Source organism: Scyliorhinus canicula, chromosome 10, assembly GCF_902713615.1.
Source record: "Scyliorhinus canicula chromosome 10, sScyCan1.1, whole genome shotgun sequence".
NCBI lineage: Eukaryota > Metazoa > Chordata > Chondrichthyes > Carcharhiniformes > Scyliorhinidae > Scyliorhinus > Scyliorhinus canicula.
The window spans coordinates 27754602-27765221 of NC_052155.1; the positions used below are offsets into that span (position 1 = coordinate 27754602).

Consider the following 10620-nt stretch of genomic DNA (forward strand, 5'->3'; position numbering starts at 1 on the left):
CTCCAGCACCAGAACATCTCGGAGCCCAGGCCCTCCTATCTTATGCCATTAGAGCATTTTTGAACATGCAAGAAAAGGCTCCAGCGCTTGCTCCAGCTACAATGAGCCTCCTTTTTAAGAGACGCAGCTGGCTTTAGGCAGTGCATGTTAGCTTTAACTGAGGATAGCCCCTCATGAATTTTGGCTCCCCTGCACAGCCAGTCATCCCTGCAGTGACATTAGCAGCACACTGCAATCACGCTCATTTCCAGGCAGCACTCAGACATGGATGCAGTCCATGGCTGAGGTATGCTACCCGAATGGGAAAGAGTGGGCGCGGAATAATCCAGCATCACGATTCCCATGTCCGTTCACGGAGACTATCAAATATACACCCACGCAGCACGTCCCCGCCCACGGGATTCCCAGCGGCGTTGGGCGGCTTCAATGAGAAATCACATCAAAAAGCTGTGGGAGTATAGAACCCTGTCGCCAGAGAATCACGCGCCATCGAGAAATACGGGGCTGGGGTCCGGACATTCTAACCCAGTATCAGTTAAAAGTGACCATGGGCTTGGGTCATGAACATCCTTCTGGGGAGGGTGCCTGTTATCCCTATCTGGTCGATGCTACATGTGACTCCAGTCCCATAACAAAATTGTTGATTCTTAACTGCACTCTTCAGCAGCCAAGCCAGTCACTCAGCAGTGTTACCTTATCCCAGGATTCTCCGAGGATTTGTCTCGGTGGCACAGTAGCACAGTGGTTAGCACTGCTGCATCACAGCACCAGGGACCCAGGTTCGATTCCTGGCTTGGATCACTGTCTGTGCAGAGTCTGCACGTTCTCCCCGTGTCTGCGTGGGTTTCCTCCGGGTGCTCCGGTTTCCTCCCACAAGTCCCGAACGGCGTGCTTGTTAGGTGAATTGGACATTCTGAATTCTCTCTGTGTACCCGAACAGACGCCGGAATGTAGCGACTGGGGGATTTTCACAGTAACTTCATTGTAGTGTTAATGTAAGCCTACTTGTGGCACTAATAAAGATTATTATTATTATTAATTGTCAGCCTTGCCGGTGAGGCCCCCCATGCCCTAAGAATTAAGATTGCTGTGCCCTAATTATTCTAGTGTTCATTTCAGTGTGATTCTATTGATAGGAAACTGTGAGGAGGGTGTCAGCTGTGAACCTGGGAGAGCGTCCAAGAACTGGGATGACACCCCGAGGGTATTAGTACATCACAATGCTGTACAAAATCAGAGTGCGTTGTGAAAAAGAATGATGGCCTATTTGAGCTGTGACTTTGAGCGGGCCTTGTTTCTTGATTGGGATTTTTCTCCCACCTCCACTGCCAAGATCACCGGTGACCCCCACCCTCCGAAGGCAACTATCAGCCTAAGAGCAGTGCTTGGATTCCCAGCACAATCTCTGTTTCTACACTAATTACCGCCAGCATGCAGAAATTGGTCCTGTGAAGTGAGCATCGGCCTGCATTTCCCCCAGCGAGGGAGAGGCCCATTAATGGGAGACGAATGGGGAGGTTATCAGAATTGCTGAGAAAGTAACTCATCCCTTGCTGCAAAGTGTCGAGCTGGCCTTTCTCCTTATCTTCCTTGCATTCATCCTGATTTTCCTCATCGGATGAGCGCTGCTGCTTTATCTCCTCAAAATGCAGGCCTCTCTGTATGACAATGTTATGCAGCATGCAACAAACCACTATGATGCAGGAGATGCTTTGTGATGTTCATTGTAGGGAGCCCCGAATCCTGTCCAGTCAACTGAGCTCCTGCTGCAGAAGGCCCACATTTGTTTTTTCCTTTATTATTTCATGGGATTTGGGTGTCGCTGGCAGGGTGCCAACCCTAATCGATAATTTGAGCTGAGTGACTTGATAGACCATTTCGGAGGATAGCTTTAAGACAATCAATTTGCTGTGGGTCTGGAGTCACATGTAGGCCAGACCAGGTAAGGAGGGCACGTTTCCTACCCTAAACTATATTGGCAAACCAGAAGGGTTTTTAATACAATCGATAATTGTTTTGCGGTACCATTTCTGAATCTAGTTTTATATTCCAAATTGATTAATCGAATTTTAACTCCTCCAACTGTCTTGAACCCATGTCTCCAGACCACTATCCTGGTCCCCTGGATTATTAGTCCAGTGACATTGCCATCACACCATCGTCACATCCCCCTGCCGAATCATCCCAATGAATTTGCTTATGTCTGTGTTGCTCAAGAGTGGTGGGTTGGCGGAGATAGCATCATAACCTAAGTGTGTAGGAAGTATCCAGTAGGTATCATGTCTCACGGGTGGATTATGGGTCAGGGTGGCGTTATGCAAGATAACAGAGACAGTTGCCTGAGCTCTCTCCCATTGATGTTGTCAGGAAGTTGTTGCACTAGCTAGCCTTGGGAAAATGTGCGGTTAACGATGTTCTGGATGTGAGGGAAGACAGCCACAACTGTGAATTCCGAGTTCTCTCCCATTGATGTTGTCAGGAAGTTGTTGCACTAGTTAACCCTGGGAAACAGCTTGGTGATTTACTCAGTATATGTGGGTCACGACACTTGTAGCAAACTGGAAAAGTGCCAGTTGCAGAGGTTGCGCTGATCATATAGACACTATTAAAGCATGATCTCCCAGCAGAGTAGAGGTCTGAGAGGGTCCTCTGGGAAACCTGGGTCCTGAGGCATTGCTTTTCTGATAATTTGAAGGAAGTGGCTTGTCCAATCCATCCTGTGTGCTTGTTGTAGGGCTTCTGATCAGCAACCTCCGTCCAAATAACCTGGTGACAATGGTTAGTTAGTTGTAACACAAAGCTGCCTCAGGTTAAAAAGTTTTCCATCTAGACAGTATTTAAAACTGGAACCGAAAGTGAGTTTATCTGTGATGACGTGAATAGCCATTGTCAGATAGATTGAAAATCATATGGGGGCTATCACACAGCCTTGCTTAACCCTGGTCTAGATTTTGATGGTGTCTGATTCAGATCTCCCACCCAAGACAGTTAGAGTAAAATCATCATTTGCAAGATTGTGATGAAGTTTATTGAACATCCAAATCTTTGAAGGACAATCCACAGAGCCTCATGATTTACAGAGTCAAATGCTTTGGTCAGGTTGATGAACACGATGAAAAGGTTCTGACATTTTTATTGGATTTGTCTGGCAAGTTACCGGCGCACAATTTACGGCATCATCGTGCCCAACCTGGTGATGCAACGAGGCTACTCAATCTCACGAGAAGGCCATGAGAGACCCTGTGTGACTGGGCTCTGGGCAGGGTGATGCCCTGGTTCTCCCTCTTGCCGAGCACCTTGGCACTGCCAGCCTGGTGCTATAGCACTGTCTCCCAGGCATCCTGGCACTATCATGCTGGCAGGGGCATTGCTAGGATGTTAGGCTGGCGGTGCCAATGTGCCTGCGTGCCAGCTTGCCCAATCCAGGGGTCAGGCCCAGGGTGCCTTGCCCATAAGAGGCAGGATGAGGAAGGGCTCGAGGCCCCTTGAAGTGGTATGTAGATTGCAGTGAAGGGGTCGGGATGCCATGGTGGCATCCCAAAGTGGGGTGGGGTGGGGGGGGGGGGGTTTGAAAGATCAGGGAGGCCTTTAAAATTGTGTCCTGATCCACGAGCCATCTTCTTGAATGGGCAAGCTGAGCTCCTCAGTGCAGGAAATTACTAAAGTGCACCTCGATAAAGCGTTGTCCACCAAGGCCAAAACAATCAGCAAAGTGCAGCTAAATTGCGGCCTGCAGCGCTGAGAAGCACCCCGCTAAAAACATGCCCAAAACAGTACTTTGTTTTTGTCCCATTGAATCGTGCCCCAGGGCAGTGGTTCCTCACTCTAAAACCACACTCTGAGCACAATTCTCCGCTCCCCAGGCCGGGTGGGAGAATCGCGGGAGGGCCGCTCTGGCACCCCCTGCGATTCTCCCACCTCCCCCAAAATGGCGTGCCGTGTTTTGCGGCACGCCGCTCGGAGAATCGCGGGTCGCCGTGAAAAACGCCGGCGTGAACAGCGCGCGAAAGGTGAGTTTGGGGCCTGTGGGGGGCGGAGAGGGGATTGAACACCGCGGCCGTGCTCGGGAGGGGACTGGCCCGCGATCGGTGCCCACTGATCTTCGGGCCGGCGTCTCCAAGAGATGCACTCTTTCCCCTCCGCCGCCCCGCAAGATCAAGCCGCCACGTCTTGCGGGTCAGCGGAGGGGAAGACGGCAACCGTGCATGCGCGGGTTGGAGCCGGCCAACTTGTGCATGCGCGGCTGACGTCATTAGGCGCCGCCGGCCGCGTCATTCTCGGCGCGCCGCCTTGACACCAGCGTCAAGGCCCGGCGGCCGAGCTTCACAAAACGCCACTCCTAGCCCCCCGGGTGGGGGGAGAATAGGGGGCGAGGAGCAGCCTCCGACGCCATCGTGAAACACTCCGGGTTTCACGACAGCGTCGGCCATTGTGGAGAATTCCGCCCTCTATCTCTCACTAAATTTCCTCAGCCACAGGAAGTAGGCGAATCAGGAGAATGTATTCAGAATTTTCCCTGCTGTGGACAAGAGGGAAATATCTGGATAGTTTCCGCAGCATGATTTGCCCTCCTTCTTGAACATAGTAACAATTATTGAATTCCTAAATTGGGGAGTTCTGGGAGACATGGGAGGGGGGGGGGGTATTTTTCCTCCTAAACCTGCAGGATGACTGCATAGAATCTTGATATGAGCAAAATCCCGGCCGCAAAAAATGGGGCAGAATGCTCTGTTATTAATCATCATTTGGTTTCTTGGTGCAGCTCTCCCATTGATGGTGGTTCATCCATGGATTCTGCCACAGGATACTGGGGAAAGCCTGGGGAATATCAGCTGTCATGGTGGATTCACAGTTGAGTTGAAAATGTTCTTGCCCCCTATGCTAGATGGCACTGCCATCCATAAGAGAAACACCAACCCATTGAGCGAAGGGGGTTTTATCCATTTGACCTTGGCCTATGGATGGCCCCAATTGTTTCAAAATATCTTCACATATCATGATAGTCAGCCTATTGTTGGAGTCTAGTTCAGCTAGCCTTATTTGATCCCATCGTTCATGAGTTGAGTGGGTGGCAGGGTAGCACAGCGGTTAGCACTGTTGCTTCACAGCGCCAGGGACTTGGGTTCGATTCCCGGCTTGGGTCACTGTCTGTGCAGAGTCTGCACGTTCTCCCCGTGTCTGCGTGGCTTTCCTCCGGGTGCTCTGGTTCCCTCTCCCAAGTCCCAAAAGACGTGCTTGTTTGGTGAATTGGACATTCTGAATTCTCCCTCAGTGTACCCGAACAGGGGCCGTAGTGTGGCGACTAGGGGATTTCGTTGCAGTGTTAATGTAAGCCCACCTGTGACACTAATAAAGATTATTATTATGTGTGAAGATGTTTGAGATTGGCTGTGAGTTGTACTTCGAATTCCTCTCTCTGGTCGGACCGCTTTAGGGCTAAGGCATCGACATACGATGTCTTGGTGCTGGATGCATGTTCATCGCCGATAGAATATGTCTATCTGTCCAGCAGGCATCAGTCCTCCTGCCCATGAGTTGGGTGGTACAGACATGACTTAGACCTTTGACTCAACTATGACATAATCCAGTAGGTGCCAATGCTGTGAGCTAGACGCCTCCATATACTTTTGCGTTTGTCGTTGTGGCAGAAGAGGGTGTTTGTTATGATGAGGCCATGCTGAGCTCAATTTGATTAATATACATAAGTTATGGTGTAAAGTAGTGACGTTATATGTTCTCAATAAATGTTATTTAATAACCGCATGTATATATCTGGATTGAGCATGTATGAGGCTTATGTTTTTCAATGTTGAGATTTTGAAAAACATTTATTTGCGAATTATTTATTTCCGGTTCAAGATGGATGTCATGTCAGCTTTCTTGAAATCTGGAAGTCAAGTTTTGTATTCTATTCAACCCACAAAATAGTTAATGTATTAATTCCTGGAGTGTGAAATGATACACTTTGCTTGGAAGAATGAGTAGAGACAATACAAAATAAAGGATTCAATTCAGGAGCAGAGGATCTGGCAGGGTTATGTGCACAAATTGTTGCAGCTTGCAGGACAGGCTGGGAAAGTGGTTAATGAGGTATACTGGATCCGGAGCTTTTTAAATAGAGAGATATATACAAAAGCATTGAGAAATTAATGAACCTTAATAAAACCGTGGTTCAGCTTCATCTGGAGGGGGGGGGGGGGGGCACACCACAATTTCTCGAAGGATGTGAAGGCATTGCAGCCGGTGCATGGAAGAGTTATGAGAGTGGTTCCCGGGATGAGAGATTTGAGTTACGTGAAGAGATTGGAGAAGCTGGGACTGTTCTAAAGGAGTAGAAGGCTGATGGGAGATTCGATAGACATGTTCAAATCACTGGGGCAGCGGGGGTATGGTGGTGGACAATGCCAACAGGGAGAGAGAACCAGAGGCCACGAGTTAAAGCAAGTGACAAAAGGAAGGAAAAATCCTTGTGGGATGTGTGGTTAGGATCTGTAGTTGTCCACTACCTTAGAGTGTGATGGAGGAAGATTCAATTGTGGCTTCTGATAGGCTATTGGATAATTATCTGAAGAGAAAGAAATGCTTGCAAGGCTCTGGGGGGAGGAGTGGGATTAGCTGCGTTGCTCAAGCAGAGAGCTGGTACACAGTCAAATGATCTCCTTCTGTGCTGTATCCATTCTACGCTTCGTGATTGTATGTTAATGGAAAAATAATACATCTGAACACATTTCAAACCTCGTATGACATGCATTTTAAAAATAAATTTGGAGTGTCTAATTCTATTTTTCCAATTAAGGGACAATTTAGCATGGCCAAACTACCTACCCTGTACATCTTTTAGGTTTGTGGGAGTGCATCCCATGCAGACAAGGTGCAAACTCCAAACGGACAGTGACCTGGGGCGCGGATCGAACCCGGGTCTTTGGTGCCATGAGGCAGCAGTACTAACCACTGCGCCACTGTGCATCCCTATGACAAGCATTTCTAATGGGCAAAGCAGAAGTTATTTTAGCCAGTAAAATAATGTAAACCTCAGTAAGATGAATCACTGCAAATGAGAGAATTTTTAACATTTGTATTGTATACTATTCCATTGACCATCTAATGTAATTTCTAGAAAATCCACCATGAGAAGATAATCAAAATGGGCAGTCTCTGAAATCCAAACAATTCAGGAACAGAGAAATGGAAGAACAGACCACCTCAAGGGTCCTTTCTGTAAACTAATGAGACCAAGTAGGGTTGTAAACCACACCCAACAATACCTTATAAGGGCATAACACCCCAGGATTTATCACGCAAAACATCAGCACCTTAAAAGGCAATGCACTGTCACAAAACTAATTTCAAGTTACATTGTGTCACAACACATTGTAGGCTATATAAGTAACAGATTAACTACCATTAAGTAGAAATACGTAATCTGTTGATAAAGCAGAGGCGAAAAGGAAAACCATGGTTAAGTCAAGATACCATCAGAGGCAGTATCGTGCCCGAAAACGGTACGCCAAGGCTAGGCGAACGAAAAAGCCGAAGAGAAGGCCAAAGCCACCACGTAAACTTCGGTATGCACCGAGCAAAAAACAGCCAAAGATTATGAAGCTGAAGTTAGATAATGAAGTGGATAATACTTTAAAAGCAAAAAACAAGAGTCTTAATGAAGCGTTGAAGAACCGACTATCCTTGAGGAAACATGTATGATTGGCAACGTGCGTCAAAAGAGATTATCGATTGAATACGAATAAAATAAACAAGTACCAGAAACTTGCAAACTAATCTAATTCCATTGTGTATGTCTCATTTTTCTGGGTTCTTCAATCACTTGCAGATGAATGGTTAATACTTTGGGTTCTTTATTGAAGATACTCAATACCGGTTACAGGGAATTACAACACATGCTGTATGACCTGGCTGAGTTCATAGGTTCACATTTTTACCCAGTGCGTTTACTTATAACTGAACAAATTGCTTTATACAAGCCTAGATCAACTCAGCAATTTACAAAACCCCCACCCATTCCCACAACTGCCATTTGCTGTTGAAAACCCTCAGCCATGTGTCATCTCTAGAATCACATTTTCAATGCCAACATTGGGAAATTCCCATTTGCTACTTCCCGTATAAACTTCAGTTCATCCAAAACTTGTCGCCCGTATCTTATGTTGTATCGACGAGTCCCATTCACCAATTCTTGCTGACTTACATTTACTCCCGGTTGCTCCCGGTCCCACTAACACTCCAAATTTAAAGCTCTCATACAGACATGTGAAATAGGAGCAGCAGAATTAGGCCATCCATTCAGTAAGATCATGGCTGAATCCGCTGGTGTTTCAAATTCTACATTCCCATCTACTGCCCCTTTTGTATCACCTTTGATTCCCTTGCCTGCCCTAACCAGAATCTATACTACCAAAAAATAATCAATGAGCCTGCCTCCACCACCACCTGAGGCAGCAAGTTCCAAAGCTGCAAAACTCAGAAAATTGCTCTCAGCATCTGTCCTCAAACAGAAACCCCTATATTGTAAAATAGTGCCCCCTAATTCTGGACACACCCAGAAGACGAAACATCCTCTCCACATCCACTTTGTCAAGAGTGTTCACGATCTTATGTACTCAAGTCACCACGCTTCTAAACTCCAATGGAAACAGGCCAAGTCTAACCATTCCTCACCAGACAAGCTCCTCTGAATCCACCTTCAATGCATTTTCAGCATTCCTTCAATAAGGGAGACCTCGTCCTCAGGTTCAAAGCCCTTTTAAGTTCCCTATCTCTACAGCCTTCTCCAGAGGGCAAGGGCTGTGATTATTTCCCAACAGGTACTAACATAACTGGAAGGAATCGGTGTCTGGAACTCCAATCTGTGTTAGGGAGATTGCCTGGAGTGGGCTTGAATGAACACATGACCATCCAAATCTAGAAACATGCTACTCCCAAGGCCCATTTCCACTCCAACTCTATCACTCCGATTCTGGCTTTGGGAATTTAACATCCCTTTCACCCAACAGTCACAGCATTGCCTTTAGCTGGAGAGGGATGGCTAGGTTCTGGAATTCCTTCACTGACTCTCCATTTCCTCTTCCGAAAACATCATCCTTCTTACCTATTTTCTTTGACCACAATAGGCCTTCCTTTTCTAATATCTCCTCTTTTGCCTCGCTCTTAATTTTGGTCTGATTACAGCACTGCTTGGGACATTTATCTACATTTATATCTTTCTACATTGAAGGCAGGTTGCTGTTGTAGCAATCATCTAAAAAAAAATCCTTGCTCCAAATAATTATGGACAACATTTTAATCCATTTGAAATAAGTGCATAATGATGGCAGGGTAGCATATGAATTTCTTCAATTCATCCCTTGTGATTTTACTTGTCGAATTATAATTACCGATTGATGCAGCAGAACTAGCAGAATCATAAAGTTAATATCACTCACTTACTGAGGCAGGCTGAAAGTTATCGATTTGACCACTGCACTCCCTTGCACAGCTAATGCCTTCTCTTCCTCATTCTCCCTTGTTAATCTGCCCGTGGCTCATATTGAAGTGCATAATAGGAGCTGTTTAGCACACTGCGCTAAATTGCTGGCTTTGAAAGCAGACTAAGGCAGGCCAGCAGCATGGTTCGATTCCCGTAACAGCCTCCCCGAACAGGTGCCGGAATGTGGTGACTAGGGGCTTTTCACAGTAACTTCCTTGGAGCCTACTTGTGACAATAAACGATTTTCATTTTCATTTCATTTCATAATATATTGGAGAGACTTAAAAAACAAACTTCCAGTTTCCAGTGAAAACAATAAGTCAATAGTCACACATAGTGGCACAAGGGAGGCAAAAGCAAACAGACTGGGACCAAGAATATGTGGCCAGCTATAAGCCTGAGGATTTCCTTTGAGGTTAGTATGTCATAGGAGCATGGGACTGCATGTTGGGAAACATGGAAGTGGGCGAGGAAAGCCCAGTTTTTGCCATGACAGAAAACCTCTGGCAGAAGTGCCAGAGGTCCAAAACAAATTCCACCTGTCTTTCCTTAACCCAAGGGGGTAGGGTGGGTGGGGCTGTTGGGTCTGCCGGGCAATTTCTTTTGCACCTGACTCATGTACCCAGGTGCCAGGAAGAACTGTGTGTGGAAGAAGAGCTCATAGTGCTACGTGTGAAGGAAGATACAAGATGGGCTTGGCAGCATTGCATATCGAGGCCACAGAAGCCAGTTGCCATGGGCAGCCGGAGGACAGAGAGAAGACGGAAGGTCAGGTCACACACCCCAAAAAGGAGAAGGAAGAGAGGCAGGACAATTAGGTACTAACCTGTTGGAGGGGAGCACATCCTACCTCAAAATGATGGAGAACCACTGCCAAAGGTGACCAGGGTTAAGGCGTGAGGCTTCTCTCAGGTGCGGGGTGCTATTTATTGCAGGTTGCCATAAATGCTCCTACTGAACATGTGGACACCTTTATCAACCTGACGTCTTTCCACTCACTCAATGTCCAACTGGTTTGTGGCCACAATAAGATCTTCCTTCATCTGTGTGTAAGGTTCACACAGTGCAATGGAGAGTGAAAAATCGAGTGTGATTCCCACTGGGTAGTGGGCGGGTTCTCGTGTCAGATAATTTCTTTT

At 46.8% G+C, this 10620-nt stretch overlaps 1 long non-coding RNA gene across 1 annotated transcript; it reads left to right on the forward strand.

Moving 5' to 3' along the window:
* The first annotated feature begins 1761 nt into the window (after positions 1-1761).
* Positions 1762-7781, forward strand: LOC119972291. The gene is made up of 2 exons (XR_005462026.1): positions 1762-1942; positions 7118-7781. It is a non-coding gene; the product is annotated as an uncharacterized LOC119972291 (long non-coding RNA).
* The last annotated feature ends 2839 nt before the right edge of the window (positions 7782-10620 follow it).